This window comes from Canis lupus, chromosome 15 (assembly GCF_011100685.1).
Source record: "Canis lupus familiaris isolate Mischka breed German Shepherd chromosome 15, alternate assembly UU_Cfam_GSD_1.0, whole genome shotgun sequence".
NCBI classification, from domain to species: Eukaryota; Metazoa; Chordata; class Mammalia; order Carnivora; family Canidae; genus Canis; species Canis lupus.
In genome coordinates, this window is record NC_049236.1 from 30,422,161 (window position 1) to 30,438,689 (window position 16,529).

The 16,529-nt window shown below is 38.5% G+C and overlaps 1 long non-coding RNA gene across 2 annotated transcripts in view; it reads right to left on the reverse strand.

Moving 5' to 3' along the window:
- LOC111090027 overlaps positions 1 to 16,529 on the reverse strand; it is a 33,705-nt gene that overhangs the window by 8,267 nt on the left and 8,909 nt on the right. The window contains exons 1-2 of one of the 2 annotated variants that reach the window (XR_005370459.1): positions 11,500 to 12,343; positions 10,486 to 10,634 (exon numbers count right to left, since the gene is read on the reverse strand). The exons of the other annotated variant lie outside the window; for it this stretch is intronic. This is a non-coding gene — a long non-coding RNA (uncharacterized LOC111090027). Of the gene's footprint in view, positions 1 to 10,485; positions 10,635 to 11,499; positions 12,344 to 16,529 lie in introns of those variants that run through there. 2 annotated transcript variants of the gene reach the window in all.

Genomic DNA, 16,529 nt, shown 5'->3' on the forward strand with positions numbered 1-16,529 from the left:
TCCCCTCCTTTGTGCCTTCATCAGGCTTGTCCCGTCCTCATTCTATTATCTCCTTGTCTCAGCTCCCTACTAGACTATAAACTCCTTGAGGGCAACCCATGTGGCCTATGCCAGAGTCATTGTACATACTAATAATATAAAAAGCTTTCAGTATAATTGAAGCTTCATCATAAGTAGTTTATATATATTAACTCATTTTATCCTCACGGATTCCTATGCAATAGAAATTACTGTGACATCCATTTTATAAATGTGGAAACTGAGGCATGGGAAGATTAAATGAACTTCCCAATCATACACATCCAACAAAGGGCAGAGCTGAGCTTTGAACCCAGATAGACTAGTCCCAGCAGGGTTCATGTTATTAAATGCATTATATTGTCTTGGTTGGTTGGACAGGTAGGTAAGTAGACTGGCAGGCTATTATATTTATTATTGTCCTTTATTATCTCAAGTCACAGGCAAGATAGTAATGCAAAAAGCAGGAAGATATAATGAAATACATATGAGGTATCAGAGTTCTCCACTCAATACACAAATGTTTTTTGGTGGGCATCAAACCTGGATGGTTATCTAACCCAAACTTTTTTTCACTTGCAATCAACAAAACAAAAATTATTTAATTTTCTACATCTAAACAGCAATTATTGCTTACATTTAACTATACCTTTTTCCTGTTTTTAAGTAGAATGTGAAATTTACTATAAAAGTGAATGTTAAGATGCGCAAATGTCTCTGTGGTTATATATAGTGATGGAGAAGGGGGATATGAAAGGATTATATTTCCCCCTCCCCAGTTTATTTGAAAACTAACTGCTTCAAGGCTGAGTTTTGGAATCCCACCCTAACGAGGGTACTCAAAGGATTCTAGTGAGCCTGGAAATGATAGCTTTAAAGCAAAAATGACTCCTGCAAACACAGAAACATTCACCCCTCCATCCTGGCCACTCACATAACCCGCAGGTTCACCCCTACCCCCATACATGTTAAACTGGTCTAGAAACACTACCACTGCGGTCTAGTTGGTTTGCTTGGTACTTCTCTCCCAGATAGCTCGTTCACTCTCATGTTTTAAATTTCTTCTAAAAAACATAAATTCCCAAATTCTTTGTCCAGCTCAGACCCATATATTGAACTGTTTACTCATCAAACACATTTATGTGGATGCATTAAAGGCATCTCAAAGTTAATATATCCAAGCCAGAACAAGTGAGCTTTCTCTTCAAGTGTGTTCCTTCTAAGAGTAAATGGTACCACCATGACCAGGTACTCTAAACAGAAACCTGGAAATCACATTAATCATTCCCATCTTCACATCGTATACCTATTCAATGATTCACAAAACACCACCATTCAATCTGTGAAGTATCCTAAAGTTCCCTTCTCACTCTTCCTCAGCTCTGAAATCTAAGCCACTGTATCTTATCTACACAATTCTGGGAGCCTCCTAACAGATAGCTCTCTTCCATTCTTTCATTTCTCCAATCTATACTAGTTTCATTTCTCCAATCTATACTAGTTTCAAAAGGAAAATCTAACTACAATTGACCCTTGAACAATGTCAGGGATATAGGCACCAACCATCATGCTGTTGAAAATCTGCAAATTACCTTCGACTCCCCCAAACTTAACTACTAAGAGCTTCCTGTTGACCTTACAAATAACTGTCAGTTCACACATATTTTGTAAGTTATGTGTATTATATACTGTATTCTTAGAACAAAGTAAGCTAGAGAAAATAAAATGTTATTAAGAAAATCCTAAGGGAGAAAAGATACATTTGCTGTACTGTATTTATTGAAAAAATTCTGTGAATAAGTGGACCTGAGCAGTTCAAAACCGTGTTGAGGACCAACTGTATATCATTTCCCAGCTTAAAGTCTTTCAAGTACTTTGGGAGAAAGGACAAAATCCTCAACATTGTTGCAAGATTTCCTTTTCTTTCAGTGCCCATGGTTCTTATAACGCTTCTTCAAAGAATGAAGAAGGAGACCAGATGAGGAGTTGTGGGCAGCAAAGCAAAGTATATTGAATGATAGTAAAATGTATTGAATAATAGAGGACAAAGCTCCTGAAGAGAGAGGGGCCCTGAAAGGGTTGTTACCAGCCTTTCTAAGACTAGGGGGTTTTAGGGTCTGTTGATGGGCTATTTTAATCTGATTAACCCTTCATATGCCTGTCATCCAATCAGGTTTTATCATGTGGGCAAGGGTGGAGAGCTCCTTCCAGGGTGGGTAGTCAATCCCACGTTCATCTTTTGGACCTGTTTAACTGTCACTTCAGTGGAGAAGCCATGCTTGATCACCCACTCCTGGAGGCTAGGTCAGATCCCCCATCATACACTATCATGACACAATATACTTTTCCTTTAGTAAATTTGTTGTGCAGTCTATTTTCCTTTGTTGTCCCTATTACAGTGTATTGTTTCCACAATTATTTGTTTTGGCCTATCTTTTCTGTAAGTCCATGAGGTCAGAGACCAGTGTTGTTCATTATTCCACTTACCGTGACTAAGGCACATCCTTAAGTGAGTCAGCGAATGAACTGGGTAGCTTAGAAACACATAATAACAGACAGCTGAAGCATACTTTTTCATTCTGTCCTCCTAGCAACTTGGTAAGGATATATAATCGTCACCTTTTCATAGGCAAAGAAGCCAAAGTTCATGGAAGGAAGGTTGCTTGTCCAGGCTATATGGGACAATTCTTCCAGGGAAGAATCTTTGAGCTACTCTAACTTTAAAAAAAAAAAAAAAAAAAGTAATTGCCCACTAATAGATTTCTCCAGCTGCTTTGTCCTTTATAAATGTTAAATAGTATTGATATCTCTTTGCCATTTCCAAGGAGTTCTTCAGGATAAGCAAAACCAGTTACCACCACTTCTCATTTAGGGCAAAGCCCACTAAAGCCTCCAGGGAAAGTCCTGATAAATGAAGAAAGCATTTCTCATTCATTGAAATGGAAAACACACAGAGAAAGGAGCTGGGTGGATTAAAGCAAATCAGGTAAAAAAAGAAGCTTGTGTGATAATGGCAGGAACAAAGCAAGTAGGCGAGATAAAGAAAGAGGAGAGATAAACACAAGGACACGGGAAACAAAGAAAAACAGACTTCTCAAGTCCTTGGGAAAGTCTAGAAGAACATACGGTGAGGAGGATGCTCTTTTGTTTGAATAAAACTAGTAGCATCTCTGAATTACCCAAGTGTTTAGTAGCAAATAACCAGAGCACCTGATGGCTACCTGGATTGTTCACGCCAAGATTTTTGGTGGATCAAGATTAATGTAGTATTTTCTATTTGCTCCTAATGTATGTTTCAGTATAGATGAAAGTGAGAGGAAATTAGAAGAATAAGGTTTCCTCCTCTATCCTAGAACAAAATATATAATGTGTCCCCGTCTCCTATGCTCTGTTCCCCCTCTGGCACCACTCTGAGGTTTGCCCTGACCCCCGTTAAATTAACTAAACAAGGAGGCCATTAGGCTGACATGGCTCTCAAGCCACGGTGGCCTATTTAAGCAAACCAAAATCTAAGCTTATAAACACCTCAATGTTATGAAATCAAAATCTAAGGGAAACCAATCGCAAACAGCCAATGAGGATTTAAGCTCCAACCAATCAAATCATTTCCTTTCTTCCTCTAATTTCCTTTCTTTCCTTTCCATACTTTCTCTATAAAAATCTTTCTCAGGTCACCTAGTGGCTGAGCGGCTGAGGATCTGCCTTTGGCTCAGGTCGTGAGGTCCTGGGATCAAGTCCCGCATTGGGCTTCCCGCAAGAAGCCTGCTTCTCCCTCTGCCTATGTCTCTGCCCCTCTCTGTGTCTCTCTTGAATAAATAAAATCTTAAAAAAAAAAAAATCTTTCTCTTTGCTCCTGTTGGCAGTGCGCTCCTAACCACTTCCAGTGTGTCACTGCCAGATTGGAATCCATCTTTTCTCAAATAAACTCTTAAAATGTGTAATATGCCTCAGTTTATCTTTTAACACTCCCTCACCCGGTACTTCCATGAACCAGCCATGGGAAGATTATTTTACTCCTCTAAATCTCTCTTCTTGTCTTTACAATGAAAAGAATCATTCATGGCTCAGGATGGCTCACAGAATCTCAGTAGGGGGAAGCACCTGAGGAGACCACTTCTAGTGCAGCCTCGATCTGGATGTGTGAATCTCCCCACTGCATTATCCTACTTATCCGCCAAATTTATTCTTCACCCTTCCCTCAATTTCCACCACTTCAAATATTAGACTTTTGATACTTACCTATGAAACAGTTTTTCTGGAATTATTTCTATGAACGGAAAAATTTTGTGGCTTTTAAAAATTAAGGTGATATAGTTTCTCTTTTATGCATTATATATTGATGAAATATAAATTGAGGGTAAATGACAGTGACATCAAGTGTGGAAAATATTTTTAAAGGAAATATGGATTTTTTTTTAGTGTTGTTTTGGAACCTAATATGGAGGGAGAAGTAAGTCTTAAAGGTGCATTCTTGAGGATGTTACCCTTCTATACCAGTAGATCCCAGAACCAGTGTGATCTTGGACCAGCAGCAGCAGCAGCAGCAGCAGCAGCTGGGTATTTGTTAGAAATTCAAAATCTCCCAGTGCCTGGGTGTCTCAGTTGATTGTATCCAACTCTTGGTTTTGGCTGGGGTCATGATTTCTGGGTCTGGGGATGGATCCCCATTGAGCCCCGCATCAGGCTCCACACTCAGTGTGAAGTCTGCTGTATATTCCCTCCCTCCCATTCTACTTCCCTCACCCACTCATGTCCACTCTCAACTCTCTCTCTCTCAAATAAATAAATGAATAAAATCTTATTAAAAAAATTCAAAATCTCTGGTCCCATCTCAGACCTACTACACCAGAAACTCTGCGGTTGAGGACCAGCAATCTATTTTCTAACAAGCCCTGCCCTTTAAAGTTTAAGAACAATTGCTTTATGCTATAAAGTGGGGAGCTTGAGTAGGAAGCTGGGGCAGTAGATAGAAAACAGAGCAAATGTGTCTTGATGTGTGTTCATCATTAAAAATGAAGATAATATTAGGTTGAAGCATGTGAAATTGCCAGCGGCCGACTATTTTTGACCTACATAGAAGCAAAAATGTGTATTTTGGGGGTATTATTATGAAGATAGGATAACTTATGTGAAAAAAAACCTTGCACAGAGTCTGGATATGAAAGTTCAATAAATATTAGTTTCTCTTCGTTTTTCTTGATGCTTGAAAACATACTGATCAGGGCCTATATTCTCAGAAACAAACTCTAAAGTAATTATCAGGTGTGCCTTCCAGTGCCAAGAAAGATGAAGGGCAGGCAGCTCACCTCCATACTCACCGGAAGGAACTCTGTTGTTAGATGAAGAATGTGCCCCCAGCTCGTGTTCCCTCTAAGAAAGAAGTAGTTTTCATTGTCCAGTAATTAAGACAATATGAGTAATAAAAAGTCTAGATATTTGCTTACACATATCTCCAGACCAATATAGCAACTAGATTTCCCCTCATCTACCTGCTTTTTTCAGGTTTTTGTATATGCCTAGTCCTTCCAAAATGTTTCCTTCCAGCTGCTTGCCTGCAATTACATTCTTGCCAAATAACTGGCTCCTAGGAAGAGATGGAAATAAGCACAGAGCCCAGAAGCAATTCTGAGTCTTGGCTGAGGTCACTACAAGTCAGGAAGAAGTCCCAGGTGTCTCTCATCGTGCTGGGTTTGTCAATGTGGTACCATAGGTTGTGTTAATTGGAGATGGCCAAGAAGGATAAAAGAGCACACCTTCTAACCAATCTATGTTAACTAGATGAGAAATGATAAATCTGGATGTTTAACCTAAATGCATCTTATAATCCTTGATAGCTTCAAAGGAAAAAGGTGAAGATGAGGTTGGAGGAGGAGAAGGAAGCAAGAAGAGGAAAGGGAGAGAGAATGGAAAGCTTTTCTTGGGTAAGTACGCCCTTTCCCCGAATTAAAGTGCATAAAGGATCCGAATTCTCTCATATGCATCTTTAAATAGTGCCCTCCCCAACGCAGGGGAGGGAGAGACAGTCAATAAATAGTCAATACTCATGAATGAAGTCAGGGACCGAAAAGAGTCCCTGAAGGGGACTACAGATTTCCATATAGAAGGTTGGCAGGATACACACCTTATCAGGTGCCTTAGTCAGTGAAGACTTACTGTGGATTGAATGTCTGTGTCCCCCCAAATTCATATGTTGAAACTCGAATCCCCAAGGTGATTGTATTTAGAGATGAGACCTGTGAGGTGTAATTAGGTCATGAGGATGGAGCCCTCATAAATGGAATTAGTGTCCTTAGAGTAAGAGACCAGACCTCTTGCTCTTTGTCTGCCAGGTGAGGATATACAGTGAGGACGTGACTGTAAACCAAGAAGAAAGTCTTCACCAGAACATGACCATACTGACACCTTGATCGTGGACTTCCAGTCTCTAAGACTGTGAGAAATGCATGTTTATTGTTTCAGCTCCCCAATCTCTGGTATGTTGTCATAGCAGCCTACACTGACTAAAATAAGACTTTATTTGCCATTCAGATTTTGAAATAATGATGCCCATCCTTACCATCTGCCCCCTACTTCAAACTGATGTATTATTATCAAAGCACCTGTCCAGGTTAGAAATAATCCATATGCTCAAGAGACCCCCCCCACCACCACCTTTTTTTCCCTTTGGTAGAATATTAGTGCCCTGCCCCTTTGTTGGTGCTCACTTAATTGTTTGGGGAAATGAATCTGCCCTTCTCAGTTCATTCCCAGAGCACACAGCCAGATGGATAATAACCTTCTAGCTCAAATGTGAGGTTATGGTGCACTTGGGAGTTTGTAGTTATGTATTTTCTTCCTAATGACAGTCTATCTTGCTTTCCTATCCAACGCATCTGACCTCAATCCTTCAGATTCATCACCTGATAGCTTAGGGCAGGGCCACTCTGCAACCAGATTGGGGTGTGATATAAACACTACAAGTTCTAAAGAGCCTGACAATCTTGAGATAATTGGAACTAGGTAAGGACAATCTGTTATGTATTCTGTTCTTTCTTAATTATTCTTGTACACCCTCCTTTCACACACAATTTTGTTTTGAATATTTATGTGTTTCTGATCATAAGAGGAAAAAATAAAACTCGTTGCATTTTACTGTGAACCACCTTCATCTGATCAGTTTTCTCTGCCACCTACGTATTAAAATTCTAGTCCCCTCGAAATAAGACAGAAATACTTCTATTAACTACAAAAGCCTGGGAGTAATTTTTCTTTCTTCAACTTGGCCTTTCTGACCTAGTCAAAGAAAATGGTAAAAAGGATGAAAAAGTACTTAACTTGAAGTTACATAAGATCAACATATTTTACACACACACACACATACACACACACACTCACGGCTTTATGTCTCTTGAGAAGACTTTTTCCTTCATTTCACCTTACTCTTTCCTCCCACATCCAGGCCCCCAGAACTTCTAGCCCAAAATACAACAGAAGAGGATCTTGTCAGAGAGGTTCAAGAGAGCACCTTCCCTGCCAGCTCTCCAGCATACAATCCATTCTTCCTGCTGTGTCAAACCCATCAACATGTAGTTCTGTTTAGGACTTCCCTGTCCTCCTCCCGTGTGAGTTTTCTAGGACTGCTATAAAAAAAAGTACCAAGGACTGGGGGGCTTAAACTATAGCAGTTTATTCCCTCACAGTTCTGGCGGCTAACAGGTGTCAGCGGGGTTGGGGGCTTCTGAAGGCCTCTTTACTGTGTCTTCACCTGCTCTTCCTCTATGTGTATCTATGTCCACATTTCCCCATTTCATAAGACACCAGTCCAACTGGATTAAGGCCCACCCTAAGGGTTTCATTTAACCTTAATTACCTCCTTAAAGACCTGTCTCCAAATATAGTCACTTTCTGAAGTACTGAGGGTTAAGATTTTAAGATATGAATTTGAGGTAAGGGGTGTGAAATTTAGCCCATGACAACCCCTTATAATAGCCAAGATATAAAAACAACCTAAGTGTCCATTGATAGATGAATAGATAAAGAAGAGGTCATATATATATGCATAATACATGTGCATATATATGTATATATATACTATGTATGTGTGTATATAAAATAGAATATTACCGAGCCATAAAAAAGGAAGAAATTTTGTCATTCATGGTGACATGGATGGACCTAGAGGGTATTATGCTAGGCGAAATAAATCAGAGAAAGGCAAATACCATATGACTTCACTTACACATAAAATCCAAAAAACCAAAACAAATGGACAACCAACAACAAGAAAATAAAAATAGACCAGGGTCATAAACAGAACAAACTGGTGGTTGTCAGAGGAGTCGAGGGTAGAGGGGATCGGTGAAATAGGTTAAAGAGATTAAGAAGTACAAAATTCCAGTTATAAAATAAGCCACGAGAATAAAAAAAATACAGCATAGGAAATTATAGTCAATACTATTGTAATAATTTGTAAGATGACAGATGGTTACTTATCGTGGTAAGCATTTCCTAATGTGTATAATTATTGAGTCACAGTGTTGTACACCTGGAACTAATATAGTATTATATGGCAACTGTACTTAAGCAACAACAACAACAAAAAAAAAAGTTTTTTACAAAAACTTTACAAAAAAGTAAATCCTGCCGTTTGGGACAAGGTCAGACTTTGAGGACATTATGCTAAGTGAAATAAGTCAGAAAAAGAAATACTGTATGATATCACTTACACGTAGGATCTAAAGAGCTCAACTCATAGAAACAAAGCAGATTGGTGGCTGCTAGGAGTTAGGGGGAACGAAATGGGAAAGGTATAAACTTTGAGTTATAAGATAAATAAGTTCTGGGGGTCTCATGTACAGCATGGTGATTATAGTTAACAATGCTATATGACATACCTGACAGTTGCTAAGAAACACGGCTGACCTTTGACCAACAGATTTATAAATATATTTTCTCTTCCTTATAATTTTCTTAATAACATTCCATCTAACTTCGACTTTAAAAGGTCTGTTCTGTTCTGGGAACAGAATGTAAGTGCTGTTTGGCACAGATTGTGGGTATAATTTTATTATGTTCAATAATATATGGACTAGATCCTTTATAAGTAAGCATACCTAATATCTAAAAACACTTTAAGTGGCCAAAGGATGAGGAAAGGCCAGTGTAGATAAGCAAATGTAAGAATGAAGGGCAGCCAGGAGTTAAGCTGGCGTTGCAGAATAGAAGAGAATATGAGATTTCAGTGAGTCGGCATGGATTAAGATCTTGGACTATTTTGAAAGTTTGAGAGCAAATGAATAAATGTTGACCCTGTATCAAATAAGTAGGATGCTTAAGTTAGATTATGACGGATCATGGCTTTGTAGTGTTCAATTACCAAATGTAATATAATCACCCCGAAATTAGCACTTTAAAATAATAACAAAATGTATTTTGCCCATGAAACTGCCATTTGGGCAGAACTCAGCAAGAACTGCTCTATTTTCCACACAGCATCGGCTGGGAAAATTCGAAGGTTAAGGGCTGGAGTCATCTGCAGTCTTTCTCACATATCTGATGGTTGATGCTGGAAAACTCAAAGAGAGCTGGCACAATTGAGCTTCTGTGATATTGTGATTTATAATAAGAAATATATATTTGATTCTTATCCAGTTCTTTCCTGGCACAGAGCACCTAAAACCCTTAGAATTTCCTGTGATGAGAGCGATCTCGAGGTGTCTTTTGTTATGCTAATGAGGTGACTTTAGAGAGGTGCCGAAGGATGGGAGCTGGTTGCCAGGGGAACCAACTGTGATTAAAGGGTTGGCAAGTTTCAGTCCCCCCCAGACATCTGGGGAGGGGAAAGGGCTGGAGATTGAGTTCAATCACAAATGGCCAAGGATTTAATCAATCATGCCTATATAATGAAGCTTCCATAAAAACCCAAAGGATAGGATTTGGAAAGCTTCCAGGTTGGGGTACACAGGGAGATTTGGGAAGAGTGGTGCACTTGGAGGGGGCACGGAAGCTCCACACACCCTCTCGCATAACTTGCTCTATGTGTCTTTTTCCATCTGACTGTTCCTGAGTTATATCCTTTTGTAATAAACCAGCAATCTAGTGGGCAAAATGTTTGAGTTCTGTGAGCTGCTCCAGCAAATTAACCAAACCCAAAGAGGTGGTCATTGGACCCTCAAATCTATAGCCAGTTGGTGAGAAGCACAGGTAAGAACCTGGACTTGTGGTTGGCACCTGGGGCGTGCAGGGCGGAGGGCAGGGGGCTAGTTTTGTAGTACTGAACCCTTAACCTGTGGTATCCAAAGCTGTCTCTCCGTAGTGTCAGGACTGAGTTGAATTGGGGGACACCCAGCTGATGTCACAGAATTGCTAAATGGTATGGAGGGAAAAATAACTCGCGTGTCAGAATTGGTGTTCAGAATCTTAGCTTCTGTATGTCTGTGTGCACTCTTTACACGGTCTCTCTAGTATGGCAGTTTCAGGGTTACTTACACATTAACTTGTGAGTCCCAAGGCAAACGTCATGAGAGATAGAGAGAGCCTGGTAGGAGCTGTATCACCGCTTATGATCTAGCCTTGGAAAACGCACAGCTTCACTTTTGCTACTTTCTATTTGCTACAGGCGAGTCTCGAAAGCTAGCCTATATTCAAGGGGAAGAGATTAGACTTCACAGTTACACAGGGAAAGTTTCAAATAATCTGTGTACATGCTTTAAAACTACTACATAGATGTCTTCCTTACAGCTCTGTGGATACCTAGAACAAAATTGCATAAGCCTCTGACCCTGATGTTGCCAAGCCTTCTGAGCGTGGCCCCCTTCGTAGGTGTGTTAGCCCCTGCTAATCCTCATTCTGGAGAAGAGGTCTGAAAATAAATGACCCTCTAGGGGTCCTCCTATTTATGCCCACCAAGGACCAAAAGGCATAATTAAGTTCCTAGAAACCATTTGCTGTTGTTTGTAATGATATAGAGGAGGTCTGATGGGAGAAGATGAATAGACAGCTTGGAATGGCAATCAAGCAATAAAAAAACAAACAAACAAAAAAAAAACCTACTGACTTCTGGGCATTTCTACCTAGATATCAGGTCAACACCCTGAACTCAATATATCCAAGGCTAACTTCACATCTATCTTTCCTCAGCTCTACCCACTTGGATTCCTTATTTTCATTTCCCTACCCACCATGCATTCCTGTTGCTCAAATTAGAAATCTGGTAGTCAAGTGACGCCCCCTCCCTCTCTTCCACTGCCTATATTCAAAAAATCCACCCTCTAAATATCTCTTGAATCCAGCTCTTCATCTCTACCTCGATTGTTTCTGCCTTAATTCAATCCTCTATGTCTCTCATTCATAGTAACCAATAATAAACTAGCTATTTAGCCTCTCCTATCATTTCATCTTCTACTGACAATTTCATCTTTCTATAAAACACAGATCTAATAAGAACATTGTCTTGAATAAAACAATGTTTCTTCATTACTCTTATGGTTCCTTATTACTTACAGGATGAGGATTCCAGTTTCAGCAGAGCGTGAAACACCAGGTTTCATTTTTCATCTACAGTGCACTCAACACTTCGATCACTGCATCCTTCTTGCCTTTCTCCACACGTCATGTTGTCTCTTGCCTCTCTACCTTCGGTGTGGTATTTCTTCCAGGAAAGCTCTTTATGCCTTGGATCCATCAGTGAAAATCTTTCATTTTTCAAATCCCAGCTTCAATGTCACCTCTGTTGTAAAATCTTCCCTCTAAGACCATGTTAATTACTTTTCTGTGTTCCACAGTATCTCGTACTCACTTTTCCCCCCATAGTCTTACCATATTATTTCATAACTAACAATTCTCACACCACTACCCCATGAAACCTGTAAGTTCCTTAAGCATACAAAACATTATCTTGTCCATCTTTGTGTCTTACCTGTCCGGCACATAAAATATAGTCAATAAATATGTATTAAACTAATGAATGAATACATTAATTAGAATTAGCATTATTTTAAGCTAACACAAACTGTATACTTGCCCAAAACTTTCAGTGATTTCTACCCCCCAGATTATTTCCCTTGTAGGGGATGTTTATGGTGCCATTCCAGGAAATATTGGATCTGGCAAGGGATTCAGAGAATACTTAGTTCATTTGTGTCCATTTTGAGATAAGGAAAGCAAGGCTCAAAGGAGAAGGAAAGGAATAATTTACTGACCCAGCCATATCTGCACATATATATATATATATCATATTTAATCTTCATGTCAAAATGTACCTCAGATGTTGATTTTTCTGTAAAGAAGATATGCTTCAGAGAGATTGTTTAATTTTCCCTTCTGTCACACAGTGAACTGGGCTTCTTTTTTTTTTAATAATAAATTTTTTATTGGTGTTCAATTTGCCAACATACAGAATAACACCCAGTGCTCATCCTGTCAAGTGCCCCCCTAATTGCCCACCACCCAGTCACCCCCATCCCCCCCCCCTCCACCACCCCTAGTTCGTTTCCCAGAGTTAGGAGTCTCTCATGTTCTGTCTCTCTTTCTGATATTTCCTACCCATTTCTTCTCCCTTCCCCTCTATTCCCTTTCACTATTATTTATATTCCCCAAATGAATGAGACCATATAATGTTTGTCCTTCTCCGACTGACTTATTTCACTCAGCATAATACCCTCCAGGTCCATCCACGTCGAAGCAAATGGTGGGTATTTGTCGTTTCTAATGGCTGAGTAATATTCCATTGTATACATAAACCACATCTTCTTTATCCATCATCTTTCGATGGACACCGAGGCTCCTTCCACAGTTTGGCTATTGGGGACATTGCTGCTAGAAACATCGGGGTGCAGGTGTTCCGATGAGAGAGAAGTAAATGAGAGATGATACGTTTCACTGCATCAATATCTTTGGGGTAAATCCCCAGCAGTGCAATTGCTGGGTCGTAGGGCAGGTCTATTTTTAACCCTTTGAGGAACCTCCACACAGTTTTCCAGAGTGGCTGCACCAGTGAACTGGGCTTCTAACACTGTTTGCTTGTTGTTCTTTCCAATACATTCTAATATCTATTACCTGTTTTTTTTCTTCTTATTTATTAGCTAGATGTAATAAAACCTCAATTAATTACTAAAACCATATTCAATTTTCTAATTCACCTGGATCTCATTTCTAATGTTTTTTAAAAAAAGAATGATTTGATCTTCTCCCTAGAGACAAGGATTTGAGTAAAGGTATGATATCTGCAAAGAAAAGGGACACAGGAGTAAATCACAAGAGACAAAATAGGAGAGACAAGAGGTCATAGGCTTTGGAATCCAGTGGAAATGAAGTCAATTCCTAACTCTATTTGATTGGACCATGACTCTGACCAAATTCCTAAAAGGAATAAGTGTACCTCAGAAGATTATAAAAAGCATCAATTATAATTACTTTTATAGATTCCTAGTACCTCTTACAATGGTTACATAAACTCTAATTTCTTCATTTCTTCTTGAAGTCTTAGAACACACAATCCAATCCAATGGCTAGATAAGCATTAAGAATCGGCTAGGTAAGCACTAAGATGTATCCTATCTTAGAGACCTAATAAGATAAACTAAAATAGATATTCCCATTAAATATTTTTTCAAATTAATCTTCTATGTAGGATTGGTTTCTTCTTTACTAATCAAAAAGAACCATGTTTTCTCAAAGAAGTTTGAACTATATAGTGACCATTTTAATAGAAGAGAGAAGTAGCAAACTATCCTTGTAAATAAAATTCTTTTTTTAAATATTTTTATTGGAGTTCAACTTCCTCATAAATAAAATTTTCCTCATAAATAAAATTCTTGTAGATAAAATATGGAAAAGTCAGATCTAAATAAGTGTAAAGATTCCAAGAAATCAGTCTTTTACAAAGAGAAATGAGAGAGAAGTAAATGCAGATGATGGATGGAAGGATATAGCCCTAGGTACCATAAGCCATAACTAAATGATTCTGCCCAAGAAAAAGTAACTCCTCTACCTGAAACTTGCCCAGGAAAGTGAGCTACAGGAAATGTAATAGCCCTTCTACCCACAAAGTTTCACAGAAAAGAGTAGTGTCAATAACAGAAATGACTGGGGCCAGCAACATGTTCATCAGCACTCTGTCAAAATATAACCAATTCTTTTCATGACAGAATGATTGTAGAATTTAGTAATTCTGGTGAACAAAGGAACCGTCAAAAATGTACAGAGTTTCCCAGAACTTATGTATTAGATTTTCAAATAAATGTCTTCTCATTTTCATCACATAAAATGTGACTAGTTTCATTGTAGCCACCTTTCATGCTACACACATATGGAAGGTTAATATCTTTAAAGTAGTAGACTAAGAAGAGTATACATATAATTTCTCAGCTCCATGTTATCCAAAAAAGAGGAGGTGAGCATTCATGAATACCAAGTTTTGGTAACCTGGAAAGAGAGCTTTTTTGCAGAACTGAGCAGAAAGGTGTGATCACTCAAACTAGAGGATCAAACAGAAAACTGCATCTCCATGTGCTCCAGATGCTTAACCAAATGAGCCACCCAGGCACCCCTCTTTCTTTTTCTTTGCTCATCTTTCTCTTATCTTTTTCTTTTTCATCTCTTTATTTGTTATCCTTTCTCCCTCCTTTCTCCTTTCTCTTTTTAAAAAATTTCACCAGTAATTTTCCTTATTCACCTGTCAATTTCTGCCTTTACAAGGGGAGCCTCTATTTCCACATGATGTCACAGGCTCAGAAACTTACATTTGCCAAATAATTGGGCGGGGCGGGGGGGGGGGGGGAGCTGACAAGTCCTGGCTGCAGAAATGATGAAGAATGAACCTTTCTACGGGAAAAGAAGCACTTGAATCTTCCTCACATTCCCACCATCTGTGTTGACCTTTAGTCAATGAAAATAATATTGGGTTACACAGGTGGTTGACTTCTCAAAGAATTTCAAAGTGTATTATGAGGAACAATTTTGGATTGAGTTTTTCCCCCCTCGAAATAATGAGTAATTAACAATTATTGCTTTTTATTAACTGAATAGGAATTTTTCATTTCTGAAGATTTTCAAGCAAAACCAGGTAACTGCTAATGAAAGATATTTTATAGGGGATTCTACTACAGAGATTTTAGCAAAGTGCCCCTTAAGACTCCTCCAAGCGTGAAACTGAATTGCTTCACATAATCTATACCATAATGAGAGTACAAGAAGTATTGCAAACCCCACTTAAACTGAAACATGAAGAGGCTATTTGTCCATTGATTTATGGGGCTACATTCCAGATCTCCAGATGCCTTGTTATATGTTCTTTCTATTGCAAAAGAATAGTACCTTCATGCAATATTTTCCAACTCAGAAAATACAAAAGAATAATGACAAAGGAAATGTGGACAAGAAATGCAAATAGAAATCAAAGCTTTCCAGTTCATAGAGCCAACAAATTTTACTGCAGGACCTGGTGATCATTTACCCCAGTCAGGAGGAAAACTGTTGGCTGAAACAAATGAAAGAGATTGAGAAATCCTCTGGTGAAATTGATGACATTTCACCCTCTCCAAAGATTAACTCAGTAAATGGTGTAACGGAAAGGATGTGACTTGAAGATGTGCCTTGCAAATACTGAAACTCAATGTTTTCCAAAGAGATTATGCCTAATAGCATGAGGATAAAACATGCTTCTAATTAACAAGAAAAAAAAAAAAACTAATCTGAGAGAACCTTTTGATTAGATTGGCCATTCCATGCAAAATGTCACAATGACAATCAGAAATGCACAATGAAGGGTTTTTTAAAGAAATGGTTTGCCTGCAGAGAATAGGGAACAATGCAATTGAGTCTTTGTGTAAAAAGTCTCAGCCAGAGGAAATGATGGGGTGTCTTTGAGCAGTTCCAAAAAAATTGAACAAAGAATGTGAAACAGATTATGTTACTGCTTCCTTCAATTCTTATTACCTCAATGACTACTCATCCTTTTTCCTACTCCTCACAATCATGAATAATCTGGAACCCATGACAGAAGATGAAACAGTCATCACCCTAAGACTGCCCTGATCAAGTCTGGTCTGGTATTAATTTGAAGTAAACAAGGCATGTAATAGGCGAGAGTGGATATATTTTCATAACATAAAAATTAGTAGGCATCAATTAAAATCAAAACTATTTTATCAGTAAAGTTAGAAAGTACTTAATATATATCAGTGGGGTAGATGTGAGGTTAGACAAGAGCCAAGGGAAAGGAAAATTATTTTTAAAAAATACCTGACAAAGAAAATACTAATAACATATTAAAATTCAAAAAGATAAATATTTTGGTTACATTATAAATATGAAGAATATTTGATCAAGTGGAAAGCTATAAAGGATGATAAAACTGTTCTTTTCTGCTCTAAGGCTACAGTTTCCAGCGAAACTGGATAATGTTCCAAAAGTAATTTGAAAGATACTTATTTGAAGTTCAGAATATATGTTCCCATAGAAACATTTTTGAAAAGTGTGAAGTAGGTTCCTAAGTTACCTATGAATTCTGTCTAAACCCGATATGCAGCAAA